The 18,447-nt window shown below is 51.7% G+C and overlaps 1 protein-coding gene across 2 annotated transcripts in view; it reads left to right on the forward strand.

The window, feature by feature from the left end:
* The first annotated feature begins 16,141 nt into the window (after positions 1–16,141).
* The window catches only part of LOC147097126 (unconventional myosin-Ib-like), an 82,246-nt gene continuing 79,940 nt past the window's right edge, over positions 16,142–18,447 (forward strand). For both annotated transcript variants that reach the window (XM_085972994.1, XM_085972995.1), the window contains exon 1: positions 16,142–16,959. The gene's annotated coding sequence lies outside the window, so the exon portion shown is untranslated. The remainder of the gene's footprint in view (positions 16,960–18,447) is intronic.

Genomic DNA, 18,447 nt, shown 5'->3' on the forward strand with positions numbered 1-18,447 from the left:
TCCCCAAAGAAACAGCCCATCACTCTCCCCAAAGAAACAGCCCATCACTCTCTCCCCAAAGAAACAGTCCATCACTCTCTCCCCAAAGAAACAGTCCATCACTCTCTCCCCAAAGAAACAGTCCATCACTCTCTCCCCAAAGAAACAGTCCATCACTCTCTCCCCAAAGAAACAGTCCATCACTCTCTCCCCAAAGAAACAGTCCATCACTCTCTCCCCAAAGAAACAGCCCATCACTCTCCCCACAAAGAAACAGTCCATCACTCGCTCCCCAAAGGAACAGTCCATCACTCTCTCCCCAAAGAAACAGTCCATCACTCTCTCCCCAAAGAAACAGTCCATCACTCTCTCCCCAAAGAAACAGCCCATCACTCTCTCCCCAAAGAAACAGTCCATCACTCTCTCCCCAAAGAAACAGCCCATCAGTCTCTCCCCAAAGAAACAGTCCATCACTCTCTCCCCAAAGAAACAGTCCATCACTCTCTCCCCAAAGAAACAGTCCATCACTCTCCCCAAAGAAACAGCCCATCACTCGCTCCCCAAAGAAACAGCCCATCACTCTCTCCCCAAAGAAACAGTCCATCACTCTCCCCAAAGAAACAGTCCATCACTCTCCCCCCAAAGAAACAGTCCATCACTCGCTCCCCAAAGAAACAGTCCATCACTCTCTCCCCAAAGAAACAGTCCATCACTCTCCCCCCAAAGAAACAGTCCATCACTCTCTCCCCAAAGAAACAATCCATCACTCTCTCCCCAAAGAAACAGCCCATCACTCTCTCCCCAAAGAAACAGCCCATCACTCTCTCCCCAAAGAAACAGCCCATCACTCTCTCCCCAAAGAAACAGTCCATCACTCTCTCCCCAAAGAAACAGCCCATCACTCGCTCCCCAAAGAAACAGCCCATCACTCTCTCCCCAAAGAAACAGTCCATCACTCTCTCCCCAAAGAAACAGCCCATCACTCGCTCCCCAAAGAAACAGCCCATCACTCGCTCCCCAAAGAAACAGCCCATCACTCGCTCCCCAAAGAAACAGTCCATCACTCTCTCCCCAAAGAAACAGTCCATCACTCGCTCCCCAAAGAAACAGCCCATCACTCTCCCCAAAGAAACAGCCCATCACTCTCCCCAAAGAAACAGTCCATCACTCTCCCCAAAGAAACAGCCCATCACTCTCCCCCCAAAGAAACAGCCCATCACTCTCCCCCCAAAGAAACAGCCCATCACTCTCTCCCCAAAGAAACAGTCCATCACTCTCCCCAAAGAAACAGCCCATCACTCTCTCCCCAAAGAAACAGTCCATCACTCTCCCCCCAAAGAAACAGCCCATCACTCTCTCCCCAGAGAAACAGTCCATCACTCTCCCCAAAGAAACAGCCCATCACTCTCTCCCCAAAGAAACAGCCCATCACTCTCTCCCCAAAGAAACAGCCCATCACTCTCTCCCCAAAGAAACAGTCCATCACTCTCCCCAAAGAAACAGTCCATCACTCGCTCCCCAAAGAAACAGTCCATCACTCTCCCCAAAGAAACAGTGCATCACTCTCCCCAAAGAAACAGTGCATCACTCTCCCCAAAGAAACAGTGCATCACTCTCCCCAAAGAAACAGTCCATCACTCTCCCCAAAGAAACAGTCCATCACTCTCCCCAAAGAAACAGTGCATCACTCTCCCCAAAGAAACAGTCCATCACTCGCTCCCCAAAGAAACAGCCCATCACTCTCTCCCCAAAGAAACAGTCCATCACTCTCTCCCCAAAGAAACAGCCCATCACTCTCTCCCCAAAGAAACAGCCCATCACTCTCTCCCCAAAGAAACAGCCCATCACTCTCTCCCCAAAGAAACAGTCCATCACTCTCTCCCCAAAGAAACAGTCCATCACTCTCTCCCCAAAGAAACAGTCCATCACTCTCTCCCCAAAGAAACAGCCCATCACTCTCTCCCCAAAGAAACAGTCCATCACTCTCCCCCCAAAGAAACAGTCCATCACTCTCCCCCCAAAGAAACAGTCCATCACTCTCCCCAAAGAAACAGCCCATCACTCTCTCCCCAAAGAAACAGCCCATCACTCTCCCCAAAGAAACAGTCCATCACTCTCCCCCCAAAGAAACAGTCCATCACTCTCCCCCCAAAGAAACAGTCCATCACTCTCCCCAAAGAAACAGCCCATCACTCTCTCCCCAAAGAAACAGCCCATCACTCTCTCCCCAAAGAAACAGCCCATCACTCTCCCCAAAGAATCAGCCCATCACTCTCCCCCCAAAGAAACAGTCCACCACTCTCCCCAAAGAAACAGTCCATCACTCTCTCCCCAAAGAAACAGTCCATCACTCTCTCCCCAAAGAAACAGTCCATGACTCTCTCCCCAAAGAAACAGCCCATCACTCTCCCCAAAGAAACAGCCCATCACTCTCTCCGCAAAGAAACAGTCCATCACTCTCCCCAAAGAAACAGTCCATCACTCTCTCCCCAAAGAAACAGTCCATCACTCTCCCCAAAGAAACAGCCCATCACTCGCTCCCCAAAGAAACAGCCCATCACTCTCTCCCCAAAGAAACAGTCCATCACTCTCTCCCCAAAGAAACAGCCCATCACTCTCCCCCCAAAGAAACAGCCCATCACTCTCTCCCCAAAGAAACAGCCCATCACTCTCTCCCCAAAGAAACAGTCCATCACTCTCTCCCCAAAGAAACAGCCCATCACTCTCCCCAAAGAAACAGCCCATCACTCTCTCCCCAAAGAAACAGTCCATCACTCTCTCCCCAAAGAAACAGTCCATCACTCTCTCCCCAAAGAAACAGTCCATCACTCTCTCCCCAAAGAAACAGTCCATCACTCTCTCCCCAAAGAAACAGTCCATCACTCTCTCCCCAAAGAAACAGTCCATCACTCTCTCCCCAAAGAAACAGCCCATCACTCTCCCCACAAAGAAACAGTCCATCACTCGCTCCCCAAAGGAACAGTCCATCACTCTCTCCCCAAAGAAACAGTCCATCACTCTCTCCCCAAAGAAACAGTCCATCACTCTCTCCCCAAAGAAACAGCCCATCACTCTCTCCCCAAAGAAACAGTCCATCACTCTCTCCCCAAAGAAACAGCCCATCAGTCTCTCCCCAAAGAAACAGTCCATCACTCTCTCCCCAAAGAAACAGTCCATCACTCTCTCCCCAAAGAAACAGTCCATCACTCTCCCCAAAGAAACAGCCCATCACTCGCTCCCCAAAGAAACAGCCCATCACTCTCTCCCCAAAGAAACAGTCCATCACTCTCCCCAAAGAAACAGTCCATCACTCTCCCCCCAAAGAAACAGTCCATCACTCGCTCCCCAAAGAAACAGTCCATCACTCTCTCCCCAAAGAAACAGTCCATCACTCTCCCCCCAAAGAAACAGTCCATCACTCTCTCCCCAAAGAAACAATCCATCACTCTCTCCCCAAAGAAACAGCCCATCACTCTCTCCCCAAAGAAACAGCCCATCACTCTCTCCCCAAAGAAACAGCCCATCACTCTCTCCCCAAAGAAACAGTCCATCACTCTCTCCCCAAAGAAACAGCCCATCACTCGCTCCCCAAAGAAACAGCCCATCACTCTCTCCCCAAAGAAACAGTCCATCACTCTCTCCCCAAAGAAACAGCCCATCACTCGCTCCCCAAAGAAACAGCCCATCACTCGCTCCCCAAAGAAACAGCCCATCACTCGCTCCCCAAAGAAACAGTCCATCACTCTCTCCCCAAAGAAACAGTCCATCACTCGCTCCCCAAAGAAACAGCCCATCACTCTCCCCAAAGAAACAGCCCATCACTCTCCCCAAAGAAACAGTCCATCACTCTCCCCAAAGAAACAGTCCATCACTCTCTCCCCAAAGAAACAGTCCATCACTCTCTCCCCAAAGAAACAGTCCATCACTCTCCCCAAAGAAACAGCCCATCACTCGCTCCCCAAAGAAACAGCCCATCACTCTCTCCCCAAAGAAACAGTCCATCACTCTCCCCAAAGAAACAGTCCATCACTCTCCCCCCAAAGAAACAGTCCATCACTCGCTCCCCAAAGAAACAGTCCATCACTCTCTCCCCAAAGAAACAGTCCATCACTCTCCCCCCAAAGAAACAGTCCATCACTCTCTCCCCAAAGAAACAATCCATCACTCTCTCCCCAAAGAAACAGTCCATCACTCCCCCCAAAGAAACAGCCCATCACTCTCCCCCCAAAGAAACAGCCCATCACTCTCTCCCCAAAGAAACAGTCCATCACTCTCCCCAAAGAAACAGCCCATCACTCTCTCCCCAAAGAAACAGTCCATCACTCTCCCCCCAAAGAAACAGCCCATCACTCTCTCCCCAGAGAAACAGTCCATCACTCTCCCCAAAGAAACAGCCCATCACTCTCTCCCCAAAGAAACAGCCCATCACTCTCTCCCCAAAGAAACAGCCCATCACTCTCTCCCCAAAGAAACAGTCCATCACTCTCCCCAAAGAAACAGCCCATCACTCTCTCCCCAAAGAAACAGCCCATCACTCTCCCCAAAGAAACAGTCCATCACTCTCCCCAAAGAAACAGTGCATCACTCTCCCCAAAGAAACAGTCCATCACTCGCTCCCCAAAGAAACAGTCCATCACTCTCCCCAAAGAAACAGTGCATCACTCTCCCCAAAGAAACAGTGCATCACTCTCCCCAAAGAAACAGTGCATCACTCTCCCCAAAGAAACAGTCCATCACTCGCTCCCCAAAGAAACAGTCCATCACTCTCCCCAAAGAAACAGTCCATCACTCTCCCCAAAGAAACAGTGCATCACTCTCCCCAAAGAAACAGTCCATCACTCGCTCCCCAAAGAAACAGCCCATCACTCTCTCCCCAAAGAAACAGTCCATCACTCTCTCCCCAAAGAAACAGCCCATCACTCTCTCCCCAAAGAAACAGCCCATCACTCTCTCCCCAAAGAAACAGCCCATCACTCTCTCCCCAAAGAAACAGTCCATCACTCTCTCCCCAAAGAAACAGTCCATCACTCTCTCCCCAAAGAAACAGTCCATCACTCTCTCCCCAAAGAAACAGCCCATCACTCTCTCCCCAAAGAAACAGTCCATCACTCTCTCCCCAAAGAAACAGTCCATCACTCTCTCCCCAAAGAAACAGCCCATCACTCTCTCCCCAAAGAAACAGTCCATCACTCTCTCCCCAAAGAAACAGTCCATCACTCTCTCCCCAAAGAAACAGTCCATCACTCTCTCCCCAAAGAAACAGTCCATCACTCTCTCCCCAAAGAAACAGTCCATCACTCTCTCCCCAAAGAAACAGCCCATCACTCTCTCCCCAAAGAAACAGCCCATCACTCTCTCCCCAAAGAAACAGTCCATCACTCTCCCCAAAGAAACAGTCCATCACTCGCTCCCCAAAGAAACAGCCCATCACTCTCCCCCCAAAGAAACAGCCCATCACTCTCTCCCCAAAGAAACAGTCCATCACTCTCCCCAAAGAAACAGCCCATCACTCTCTCCCCAAAGAAACAGTCCATCACTCTCCCCCCAAAGAAACAGCCCATCACTCTCTCCCCAAAGAAACAGCCCATCACTCTCTCCCCAAAGAAACAGTCCATCACTCTCTCCCCAAAGAAACAGTCCATCACTCTCTCCCCAAAGAAACAGTGCATCACTCTCCCCAAAGAAACAGTCCATCACTCTCCCCAAAGAAACAGTCCATCACTCTATCCCCAAAGAAACAGCCCATCACTCTCCCCAAAGAAACAGCCCATCACTCTCTCCCCAAAGAAACAGCCCATCACTCGCTCCCCAAAGAAACAGCCCATCACTCTCTCCCCAAAGAAACAGCCCATCACTCTCTCCCCAAAGAAACAGCCCATCACTCTCCCCAAAGAAACAGCCCATCACTCTCCCCAAAGAAACAGTCCATCACTCTCTCCCCAAAGAAACAGCCCATCACTCTCTCCCCAAAGAAACAGCCCATCACTCTCTCCCCAAAGAAACAGCCCATCACTCTCTCCCCAAAGAAACAGCCCATCACTCGCTCCCCAAAGAAACAGCCCATCACTCTCCCCAAAGAAACAGCCCATCACTCTCTCCCCAAAGAAACAGCCCATCACTCGCTCCCCAAAGAAACAGCCCATCACTCTCTCCCCAAAGAAACAGTCCATCACTCTCTCCCCAAAGAAACAGCCCATCACTCGCTCCCCAAAGAAACAGCCCATCACTCGCTCCCCAAAGAAACAGCCCATCACTCGCTCCCCAAAGAAACAGTCCATCACTCTCTCCCCAAAGAAACAGTCCATCACTCGCTCCCCAAAGAAACAGCCCATCACTCTCCCCAAAGAAACAGCCCATCACTCTCCCCAAAGAAACAGTCCATCACTCTCCCCCCAAAGAAACAGCCCATCACTCTCCCCCCAAAGAAACAGCCCATCACTCTCTCCCCAAAGAAACAGTCCATCACTCTCCCCAAAGAAACAGCCCATCACTCTCTCCCCAAAGAAACAGTCCATCACTCTCCCCCCAAAGAAACAGCCCATCACTCTCTCCCCAGAGAAACAGTCCATCACTCTCCCCAAAGAAACAGCCCATCACTCTCTCCCCAAAGAAACAGCCCATCACTCTCTCCCCAAAGAAACAGCCCATCACTCTCTCCCCAAAGAAACAGTCCATCACTCTCCCCAAAGAAACAGCCCATCACTCTCTCCCCAAAGAAACAGCCCATCACTCTCCCCAAAGAAACAGTGCATCACTCTCCCCAAAGAAACAGTGCATCACTCTCCCCAAAGAAACAGTCCATCACTCTCCCCAAAGAAACAGTCCATCACTCTCCCCAAAGAAACAGTGCATCACTCTCCCCAAAGAAACAGTCCATCACTCGCTCCCCAAAGAAACAGCCCATCACTCTCTCCCCAAAGAAACAGTCCATCACTCTCTCCCCAAAGAAACAGCCCATCACTCTCTCCCCAAAGAAACAGCCCATCACTCTCTCCCCAAAGAAACAGCCCATCACTCTCTCCCCAAAGAAACAGTCCATCACTCTCTCCCCAAAGAAACAGTCCATCACTCTCTCCCCAAAGAAACAGTCCATCACTCTCTCCCCAAAGAAACAGCCCATCACTCTCTCCCCAAAGAAACAGTCCATCACTCTCTCCCCAAAGAAACAGTCCATCACTCTCTCCCCAAAGAAACAGCCCATCACTCTCTCCCCAAAGAAACAGTCCATCACTCTCTCCCCAAAGAAACAGTCCATCACTCTCTCCCCAAAGAAACAGTCCATCACTCTCTCCCCAAAGAAACAGTCCATCACTCTCTCCCCAAAGAAACAGTCCATCACTCTCTCCCCAAAGAAACAGCCCATCACTCTCTCCCCAAAGAAACAGCCCATCACTCTCTCCCCAAAGAAACAGTCCATCACTCTCCCCAAAGAAACAGTCCATCACTCGCTCCCCAAAGAAACAGCCCATCACTCTCCCCCCAAAGAAACAGCCCATCACTCTCTCCCCAAAGAAACAGTCCATCACTCTCCCCAAAGAAACAGCCCATCACTCTCTCCCCAAAGAAACAGTCCATCACTCTCCCCCCAAAGAAACAGCCCATCACTCTCTCCCCAAAGAAACAGTCCATCACTCTCCCCAAAGAAACAGCCCATCACTCTCTCCCCAAAGAAACAGTCCATCACTCTCTCCCCAAAGAAACAGTCCATCACTCTCCCCAAAGAAACAGTCCATCACTCTCTCCCCAAAGAAACAGTCCATCACTCTCTCCCCAAAGAAACAGCCCATCACTCTCCCCAAAGAAACAGTGCATCACTCTCCCCAAAGAAACAGTCCATCACTCTCCCCAAAGAAACAGTCCATCACTCTATCCCCAAAGAAACAGCCCATCACTCTCCCCAAAGAAACAGCCCATCACTCTCCCCCCAAAGAAACAGCCCATCACTCTCTCCCCAAAGAAACAGCCCATCACTCTCCCCAAAGAAACAGCCCATCACTCTCCCCCCAAAGAAACAGTCCATCACTCTCTCCCCAAAGAAACAGCCCATCACTCTCTCCCCAAAGAAACAGCCCATCACTCGCTCCCCAAAGAAACAGCCCATCACTCTCTCCCCAAAGAAACAGCCCATCACTCTCTCCCCAAAGAAACAGCCCATCACTCTCCCCAAAGAAACAGCCCATCACTCTCTCCCCAAAGAAACAGCCCATCACTCTCTCCCCAAAGAAACAGCCCATCACTCTCTCCCCAAAGAAACAGCCCATCACTCTCCCCAAAGAAACAGCCCATCACTCTCTCCCCAAAGAAACAGCCCATCACTCTCCCCAAAGAAACAGCCCATCACTCGCTCCCCAAAGAAACAGTCCATCACTCTCCCCAAAGAAACAGTCCATCACTCTCTCCCCAAAGAAACAGTCCATCACTCTCCCCCCAAAGAAACAGTCCATCACTCTCTCCCCAAAGAAACAGTCCATCACTCTCTCCCCAAAGAAACAGTCCATCACTCTCTCCCCAAAGAAACAGCCCATCACTCTCTCCCCAAAGAAACAGCCCATCACTCTCCCCAAAGGAACAGCCCATCACTCTCCCCAAAGAAACAGTCCATCACTCTCCCCAAAGAAACAGTCCATCACTCTCCCCAAAGAAACAGTCCATCACTCTCTCCCCAAAGAAACAGCCCATCACTCTCTCCCCAAAGAAACAGTCCATCACTCTCTCCCCAAAGAAACAGCCCATCACTCTCCCCCCAAAGAAACAGTCCATCACTCTCTCCCCAAAGAAACAGCCCATCACTCTCCCCCCAAAGAAACAGCCCATCACTCTCTCCCCAAAGAAACAGTCCATCACTCTCCCCAAAGAAACAGCCCTTCATCCTCTCTCCCTTTGATTGCAGGAAAGCCCCCGTGAGAATTCTACCCCGGGGAGTCTGTGCTTTTTAAGAGCAGCGGCGTTCTCCCCAGTGTCCTGGGGCCAATATTTATCCCTCAACCAACATCACTAAAAACAGATTATCCGGCGATTATCACATTGCTGTTTGTGGGAGCTTGCTGTGCGCATATTGGCTGTCACGTTTCTTACATTACAACAGTGACTACACTTCAAAAGTAGTTAATTGGCTGTGAAGCGCTTTGGGACGTCCTGAGGTTTGAAAGGTGCGATATGAATGCAAGTTTTTCTTTCCTTATATCAAAATTTCACAGCATTGATTGCCTCCACGGCTTCACCACCCCCTATCTCTGTGACCTCCTCCAGCCCTACAACCCTCAGGGATCTCTGCGCTCCTCCAATTCTGGCCTTTTGCGCATCCCCCCAATTTTAATCGCTCCACCATTGGCGGCCGTGCCTTCAGCTGCCTGGGCTCTAAGCTCTGGAATTCAATCCCTAAACACATTAGCCGAGGCATAGAATGTAAGAGCAGGGAGGTTATGATGGAGCTGTACAAGACGCTAGTTAGGCCACAGCTGGAATACTGTGTGCAGTTCTGGTCGCCACACTATAGGAAGGATGTGATTGCATTGGAGAGGGTGCAGAGGAGATTCACCAGGATGTTACCTGGGCCGGAGCGCTTCAGCTCTGAAGAGAGACTGGACAGGCTGGGGTTGTTTTCCTTAGAGCAGAGAAGGCTGAGGGGGGTCCTGATTGAGGTGTACAAAATTATGAGGGGCATAGATAGGGTAGATAGAAAGGAAATTTTCCCCTTAGTAGAGGGGTCAATAACCAGGGGGCATAGTTTCAAGGTAAGGGGCAGGAGGTTTAGAGCGGATTTGAGGAAAAACTTTTTCACCCAGAGGGTGGTTGGAATGTGGAACTCACTGCCTGAAAGGGTGGTAGAGGCAGGAACCCTCACAACATTCAAGAAGCATTTAGATGAGCACTTGAAACGCCATAGCATACAAGGCTACGGACCAAATGCTGGAAAATGGGATTAGAATAGACAAGGCTCGATGGCCGGCGCGGACACGATGGGCCGAAGGGCCTCTTTCTGCGCTGTATTACCCTATGACTATGACCACTCCGCCTCTCTCGCCATCATTTAAGGCTCGCTTTAAAGCACACCTCTGAGGCCAGTCGCCTCTCCTAATATCTCATTGTGTGGTTTGGTGTCAAAGATTGTTTGATAACGCTCCTGTGAAGCACCTTGGGACATTTTACTACGTTAAAGACGCTGTATTAATACAAATTGTTTAGTCTGGCGCCCTCGATTGAATATTGTTGTCCAGGGTACGGATCCCTGCCATTCCTGCACCACCGCCCCCCCACCTACCTCCGAGAAGTGGCAGAAGACGGAGGTGCCTCCACAGGGACTCAGCTCCCCTCCAAGCACCTTGGGACGTTTTACTACGTTAAAGATGCTATATAAATGCAAGTTGTTATTAGCACACTTATTTGCTGTAACGCTCCCTGTCACCAATGTTCCCGTTAAGCTGTGCGGCTGCGCCACGCTCTGATGGTCCCACGCAGCCAGTTTTAAATAGAAAAACCTTGTATGCGCAGTATTTTGAAAGGGCCGCGCAGCCCATTAAAGTGGCTGCGAAAAAAATGACAGGGAACATTGCCTGTCACGCCTTGTCAATAACACTCCTAGTTATTATAAACCATATTCCAGACATTAACAAGTACAACAACAACAACAACAACAATACAAATGCCAGAACACAGAGTTATTTCATCACACTTTCCCAAAACCGGCGGGGTCCTTCTTTACATATGCACGTCGGGTCCCGATGACAAAGCAGGAGAGCTTCTCTGAGCCGCACAAGGAAAGCCTTGGCATCCCCCTCTTCCCAATCATGAGACGGCCCCAGAATCCCATCCCGCCACCTACCTTGTGTCAGCATATGGCCTCCGGGCTGCACGATTTTCCGCCTTTTTCCTGTTCCGGGTGGGAAGTCGGCCAGCGGGATTTACATGAGGCCCGGGAGTTAAAATAGCCCAGGTTAGAGTTACCTGCTGGCACTACCATTGCTTTAGGAGTCAAGCCCTACAGGAGAAAAGATGGGGAGGCAGAAAATTGGTAGGAAATGGAACAAAAAAAATCCTCTATTTCCCCCAGGAATTCAATTGAAAACACAAAGGGGTCAAGTTCTGCAGGAGCTCACTCACTCGTCTTTCGAAACTTCAATGGGAGAGCCACAGAAACGTCGATTTTACAGTATTCCGTGGCTGATCTAGTCTGACACTCCAGTGCAGTACTGAGGGAGCGCAGCACTGTCGGAGGGACAGTACTGAGGGAGCGCCGCACTGTCGGAGGGGCAGTAGAGGGAGTGCTGCACTGTCGGAGGGGCGGTACTGAGGGAGCGCCGCACTGTCGGAGGGGCAGTGCTGAGGGAGCGCTGCACTGTCGGAGGGGCAGTACTGAGGGAGTGCCGCACTGTCGGAGGGACAGTACTGAGGGAGCGCCGCACTGTCGGAGGGGCAGTACTGAGGGAGCGCCGCACTGTCGGAGGGGCAGTACTGAGGGAGCGCCGCACTGTCGGAGGGGCAGTACTGAGGGAGTGCCGCACTGTCGGAGGGGCAGTACTGAGGGAGTGCCGCACTGTCGGAGGGTCAGTACTGAGGGAGTGCTGCACTGTCGGAAGGGCAGTACTGAGGGAGTGCCGCACTGTCGGAGGGGCAGTACTGAGGGAGTGCCGCACTGTCGGAGGGGCAGTACTGAGAGAGTGCCGCACTGTCGGAGGGGCAGTACTGAGGGAGCGCCGCACTGTCGGAGGGGCAGTACTGAGGGAGCGCCGCACTGTCGGAGGGTCAGTACTGAGGGAGTGCTGCACTGTCGGAAGGGCAGTACTGAGGGAGTGCCGCACTGTCGGAGGGGCAGTACTGAGGGAGTGCCGCACTGTCGGAGGTGCAGCACTGAGGGAGTGCTGTACTGTCGGAGGGGCAGTACTGAGGAAGCCCTGCACTGTCGGAGGGGCGGTACTGAGGGAGTGCCGCACTGTCGGAGGGGCGGTACTGAGGGAGTGCCGCACTGTCGGAGGGCCAGTACTGAGGGAGCGCCGCGCTGTCTGAGGTGCAGCACTGAGGGAGCGCCGCACTGTCGGTGGGGCGGTACTGAGGGAGCGCCGCACTGTCAGAGGGGCAGTACTGAGGGAGCACTGCACTGTTGGAGGGGCATTACTGAGGGAGCGCTGCACTGTCGGAGGGGCCGTACTGAGGGAGCGCTGCACTGTCGGAGGGGCAGTACTGAGCGAGCGCCGCACTGTCGGAGGGGGAGTACTGAGGGAGCGCTGCACTGTTGGAGGGGCAGTACTGAGGGAGCGCTGCACTGTCGGAGGCGCAGTACTGAGGGAGCGCTGTACTGTTGGAGGGGCCGTTTTTTGGATGAGACGTTAAACCGAGGCCCTGTCTGCCCTCTCAGGTGGACGTAAAAGATCCCGTGGCACTATTTCAAAGAAGAGCAGGGGAGTTCTGGGCCAATATTTATCCCTCAACCAACAGCACTAAAACAGATTATCTGATCTCATTATCACATTACTGTTTGTGGGAGCTTGCTGTGTGTAAATTAGCTGCCGTGTTTCCTACAGTACAACAGTGTCTACACTTCCAATGTAGTTAATTGGCTGTGAAGCGTTTTGGGATGTCCTGAGGTCGTGAAAGGCGCTATATAATTGCAAGTCTTTCTTTTTGTTTCCACCCATCTTTTGGCAGACAAGCGGGAATCGCCACGTGAAAAGTCATGCAGAGTACCCCGAATCCCACAGGGAAAAAATGGTTATGTCTCCAATACCCACCAGAGGGCGACATTGTATGACAAGGTACAGACTTAGCGAACATAGCCTAGCGATCGAAAAAGGCAGACACAGGCAGACCAGGCTGCCAAGAGAAGACAGGATATGCTCTCACTGCAGTCAGGGAGTAGTTGAGACAGAGATGCACTTCCTCACAGCCTGTGGAAAATATCAGGGCATCAGAGAGAATTTCTACCAAAAATTCTCGCAAATATGCCGAATTCAGAAATCTGACTGACAACCAAAAACTCCCATTCCTACTGGGGGAGGAGAGAAGCTGTGTAACACTGGCGGCACACTATGTTACAGCTTGCCATGAACAGAGGGACAACCAGTAAACTAAGACAAGAGTATATATAAACAAGGCGAATGTATATTTATAAACTCAGGGATATACCTGTTTATACACTGTATGAATGGAACCGCGTTTATGTGTTCAACCATAAATGTATTTTGATGCTTTGGCAACATAAGATGTACCTTATCATGCCAATAAAGCGATTTGTATTGTATTGTATGACAATTCTGGAATTGAGATTTGCAAGTTCTGCACTGAAGTGAAGTCCAGAAAAATATTTGCTTTAAGAATGTATTCAATTTTTACTTAGTTACTTTATTAAATGTTAGAAGATGCTGCCCAGCACCTCTCCACATCAGCAACAATGGCGGCATACATTTCCATAACGCTCACTGCGTACAGAGAGAAGTCTCAGAGTGCTCTGCTGGGCGGTGGATAGTGAGTAAATGCCGAGCTGGGAGGTGCTGCCTTCTGGATGTGTTGTTAAAATGATGAAAGGTTTTGATAGAGTAGATACAGAGAGAATGTTTCCACTTGTTGGGAGGAGCATAACTAGAGGCCAATCAGTATAAGATAGTCACCAAGAAATCCAATAGGGAATTCAGGAGAAACTTCTTTACCCAGAGAGTGGTGAGAATGTGGAACTCGCTACCACAGGGAGTGGTTGAAGCGAATAGTATAGATACCTTTAAGGGGAGGCTGGACAAACACATGAGGTAGAGGGGAATAGAGGGTTACGCTGATAGAGTTAGATGAGGAAAGACAGGAGGAGGCTCGAGTGGGGCATAAACGCCGGCATGGACTGGTTGGGCTGAATGGCCTGTTTCTGTGCCGTATATCCTGTATAATTACACAATGTGTGCCTTTTTAATTGATCCATAAAAGATCACATGGAATAGATTTCTAGGTAGTGGAGATAAAAAAAACTTCTGTCATTCAAGAGCCAGATAGATGGGGGGGGGGGTGGTTGGGTGGGGGCGGCAGGTCTTTCTGTCCAGGCAAGCAAGCCCAATCACCTTCCCTGTCTGTGTTTAACTTGTGATGTCTGCTGGAAGAAAGAAGATCTCGCATTTCTCCAGCGCCTTTCACCACCGCAGGACGTCCCAAAGTGCTTTACAGCCAATGAAGTACTTTTTGAAGTGTGGTCACTGTTGTAATGTAGGAAACGCGGCAGCCAATTTACGCACAGCAAGCTCCCACAAACAGCAATGTGGTAAATGACCAGATCATCTGTTTTAGTGATGCTAGTTGAGGGATAAATATTGGCCCCAGGACACCGGGGAGAACTCCCCCCTGCTCTTCTGCCATGGGATCGTTTCCATCCACCTGAGAGGTAGAGGGCAGACAGAGGCCTCGGTTTAACGTCCTCCAACAGTGCAGTGCTCCCTCAGTACTGCACAAATCCCTGGAGTGGGGTTGTGACTCAGAGAGGAGAGAGCTGCCCACTGAGCCACAGCTGACAGTGCATACCTGTGGGTGGTGGCTGAAGCTGCTGTGCTTAAATAGCCTGCCAACATTCGCTTTCCAGACACATGTCTGAAGAATGGCCCCTGGGACCAGGTGTTGGAGGATTGCCAGCAATAGGAATGTATATATATAAGTCTTTCCCTGACAGAACTGCATTAGTGTCAGCCTGTGGCTCAGTGGGCAGCACCCTCGCCTCTGAGTCAGAAGGTTGTGGGTTCATAGTCCCACTCCAGAGACTTGAGCACAAAAATCTAGGCTGACACTCCCAGTACAGTACTGAGGGAGCACCGCACTGTCGGAGGGGCGGATACTGAGGGAGCACCGCACTGCCGGAGGGGCAGTACTGAGGGAGCGCCGCACTGTCGGAGGGGCGGATACTGAGGGAGCACCGCACTGCCGGAGGGGCAGTACTGAGGGAGCGCCGCACTGCCGGAGGGGCAGTACTGAGGGAGCGCCGCACTGCCGGAGGGGCAGTACTGAGGGAGGGCCGCACTGTCGGAGGGGCAGTACTGAGGGAGCGCCGCACTGTCGGAGGGGCGGTACTGAGGGAGCACCGCACTGCCGGAGGGGCAGTACTGAGGGAGAGGCAGTACTGAGGGAGGGCCGCACTGTCGGAGGGGCAGTACGGAGGGAGCGCCGCACTGTCGGAGGGGCAGTACTGAGGGAACGCCGCACTGTCGGAGGGGCAGTATTGAGGGAGCGCCGCACTGTCGGAGGGGCAGTACTGAGGGAGCGCCGCACTGTCGGAGGGGCAGTACTGAGGGAGCGCCGCACTGTCGGAGGGGCAGCACTGAGGGAGCGCCGCACTGTTGGAGGGGTGCCGCACTGTCGGTGGGGCAGTACTGAGGGAGCGCCGCACTATCGGAGGGGCAGTACTGAGGGAGCGCCGCACTGTCGGAGGGGCAGTACTGAGGGAGCGCCGCACTGTCGGAGGATCAGTACTGAGGGAGCGCCGCACTGTTGGAGGGGTGCCGCACTGTCGGTGGGGCAGTACTGAGGGAGCGCCGCACTATCGGAGGGGCAGTACTGAGGGAGCGCCGCACTGTCGGAGGATCAGTACTGAGGGAGCGCCGCACTGTCGGGGGGGGAGGGGCAGTACTGAGAGAGCGTCGCAGGGGCAGTACTGAGGGAGCGCCGCACTGTTGGTGGGGCAGTACTGAGGGAGCGCTGCACTGTCGGTGGGGCAGTACTGAGGGAGCACCGCACTGTTGGTGGGGCAGTACTGAGGGAGCACCGCACTGTTGGTGGGGCAGTACTGAGGGAGCGCTGCACTGTCGGTGGGGCAGTACTGAGGGAGCGCCGCACTGTCACAGGGGCTGTACTGAGGGAGCGCCGCACTGTCGGAGGGGCAGTACTGAGGGAGCGCCGCACTGTCGGAGAGGCAGCACTGAGGGAGCGCTGCACTGTCGGTGGGGCAGTACTGAGGGAGCACCGCACTGTTGGTGGGGCAGTACTGAGGGAGCGCTGCACTGTCGGTGGGGCAGTACTGAGGGAACGCCGCACTGTCAGTGGGGCAATAGAGGGAGCGCCGCACTGTCGGAGGGGCAGTACTGAGGGAGCGCCGCACTGTTGCAGGGGCAGTACTGAGGGAGCGCCGCACTGTCGCAGGGGCAGTACTGAGGGAGGGGCAGTACTGAGAGAGCGCCGCACTGTCAGTGGGGCAGTACTGAGAGAGCGCCGCACTGTCAGTGGAGCAGTACTGAGGGAGCGCCGCACTGTCGCAGGGACAGGACTGAGGGAGTGCTGCACTGTCAGAGGTGTTGTCTTTCGGATGAGCCATTGAACTGAGGCCCCGTCTGCTCTCTCAGGTAGACATAAAAGATCCCATGGCACTATTTGGAAGAAGAGCTGGGGAGTTCTCCCCGGTGTCCTGGGGCCAATGTTTATCCCTCAATCAACATCACTAAAACAGATTATCTGGTCATTTATCACATTGCTGTTTGTGGGAGCTTGCTGTGTGCAAATTGGCTGCCGCGTTTCCCACATTACAACAGTGACTGCACTTCAAAAGTACTTCATTGGCTGTAAAGGGCTTTGAGGCGTCCGGTGGTCGTTATTAACCAGGTCCCCGGATAAGTCAAGAAAAGAAATTGAGTCAAGTACTGGGACATTGACTGCACCTTGAATGCAAGGGTTCCAGATTCATTTCTACCCGATCCTTGAAAACGTCGTTGCTTCCATTGCATGACGGTACCGCCAGGAAATAAATGCCCTTTGGACGGTATATTTTTAGTCGGAGTTTAAATACTGGCTGCTGGAGGAGAGGTGGCGGTGACGTTGAAGATGTGGAGAGGGTGCTGCTAACTGTCGGCTCAAGAGAGTGCAGCAAGCACTGCCGAGAGTCAGCAAGTGGAGGAGGATGGCGAGGGGACCCTGAGACCCAATCACACACACAGAGAAAAGAACATTCCTGTGCCGCTGGTAACCCGCTGACCACTTGGAAAGACAAATTTCCACTGCTCGCCAGACAGAAATATACATATTGCATTCAAGGTAAGAAAGGTGCAACGGAAGTAATTCAGAATACGCCTGGATTAAAATAGCAGGATACTATGATTCAACTATTTTTTTTGCGGGTAAATCAGAATATTAGCTAACTTTAAAAAACAATATGCACTCAGCTCTTTTCGGGGTTTACAGGTCAATTGAACGTCTTTGTTTAATGAATGTTTTATTTGATTTCATGCAGTGCCCTGTGTGCTGCAGTGAGTGGGGAAGGTCGATGTAAAGTTTCCTGGAGACTGGCTGTCCCGGGCTGAACTTCCTCGGTTCGAGATGCGGTTTGAACAGAATAGATTTGCATTACATCGACCATAAAGTCCATATTCTCTTTATATATTTATTTAAACATTAAAAACAGCCTGTTTTGTCAGTTTGGCGAACTGCGAATTTAACCCTCAGTCTCAATAAAAGGATGACTGCAGTTACAAGTTCTGGGACTTCGTCGAATCTGACAGCACAGGAGGAGGCCAATCGGCCCATCGTGCCTGTGCGGCTCTTTGAACCAGCTCTCGAATTTTTCCCCTTCAGGTATTTATCCAATTCCCTTTTGAAAGTTACTATTGAATCTGCTCCCACCGCCCTTTCAGGCAGCGCGTTCCAGATCACAACAACTCGCTGCGTAAAAACATTCTCCTCATCTCCCCCTCTGGTTCTTTTGACTGCAATAAAAGTCCCATAATATTCTGTCCAGCTCCTGATTGCTATCCAGAGACACCTGCAGAAAGGGTGTGGACGTTTGGTGAGGACATGATCAAGCCTATCTGTGATGCCTCCTACGTTCAAATATCCTGCTGAGACGCGCTGTCTTGGATAAGGCACCAGAGGGTTGGCAGTGTCTGCTCAACCACTCCCTAGCAAGGAGCAAGCTCCCTCCAGACCCGGAAGGGGGGAGGAGGGGGTTAGAAAACAAGTGCGGGCAGGCAGAAGACAATGGTCAGACCCATCATGTTCCTGCTTTCGCCCTTGTTTCCCCATCTGGTAAAGGATCCTTTGCCCACTTCAATTGGTGACCATGCCCCTTTAAATGTGGCTCAATCTGAATTTAGCCAATCATTGATAGGAGAGCCTGGTCAAAGGGACTCACTATTTCCTCGTAGAACTCGATGGCAAAGTGACAACTTGGCTCTGCTCGAGGCTTGAGGCCATAAAAAAGAAAGCACAAGTTCCACCATTTTATAAGGATATACATTGGACCAACTGACCTTCAAATGAGCTCTGCACCTTTAAAGCGGAGGGGACACCGCGATAAAGCAGATTGCAAAACACTTTTACCACCTTAGAGTCCTATGGCGGAATTCCTATATTTTACAGCAACCCCACAACAGGCACCATATGGGAATGACTTTCAGAGCTGTGGATGTGTACAGGCATTTTATTGAGCAACCTCTGCAAAATGGCCGCCTCGCTCCACCCAGGTCATAACCGGCAAGCATCTGAAATGGCTGCTGCTGTTTCTGACACAAGTGCTGATTTACGAAG

This window comes from Somniosus microcephalus, chromosome 33, assembly GCF_052327205.1.
Source record: "Somniosus microcephalus isolate GS21.2 chromosome 33, FLI_Smic_1.0, whole genome shotgun sequence".
Taxonomy (NCBI): domain Eukaryota; kingdom Metazoa; phylum Chordata; class Chondrichthyes; order Squaliformes; family Somniosidae; genus Somniosus; species Somniosus microcephalus.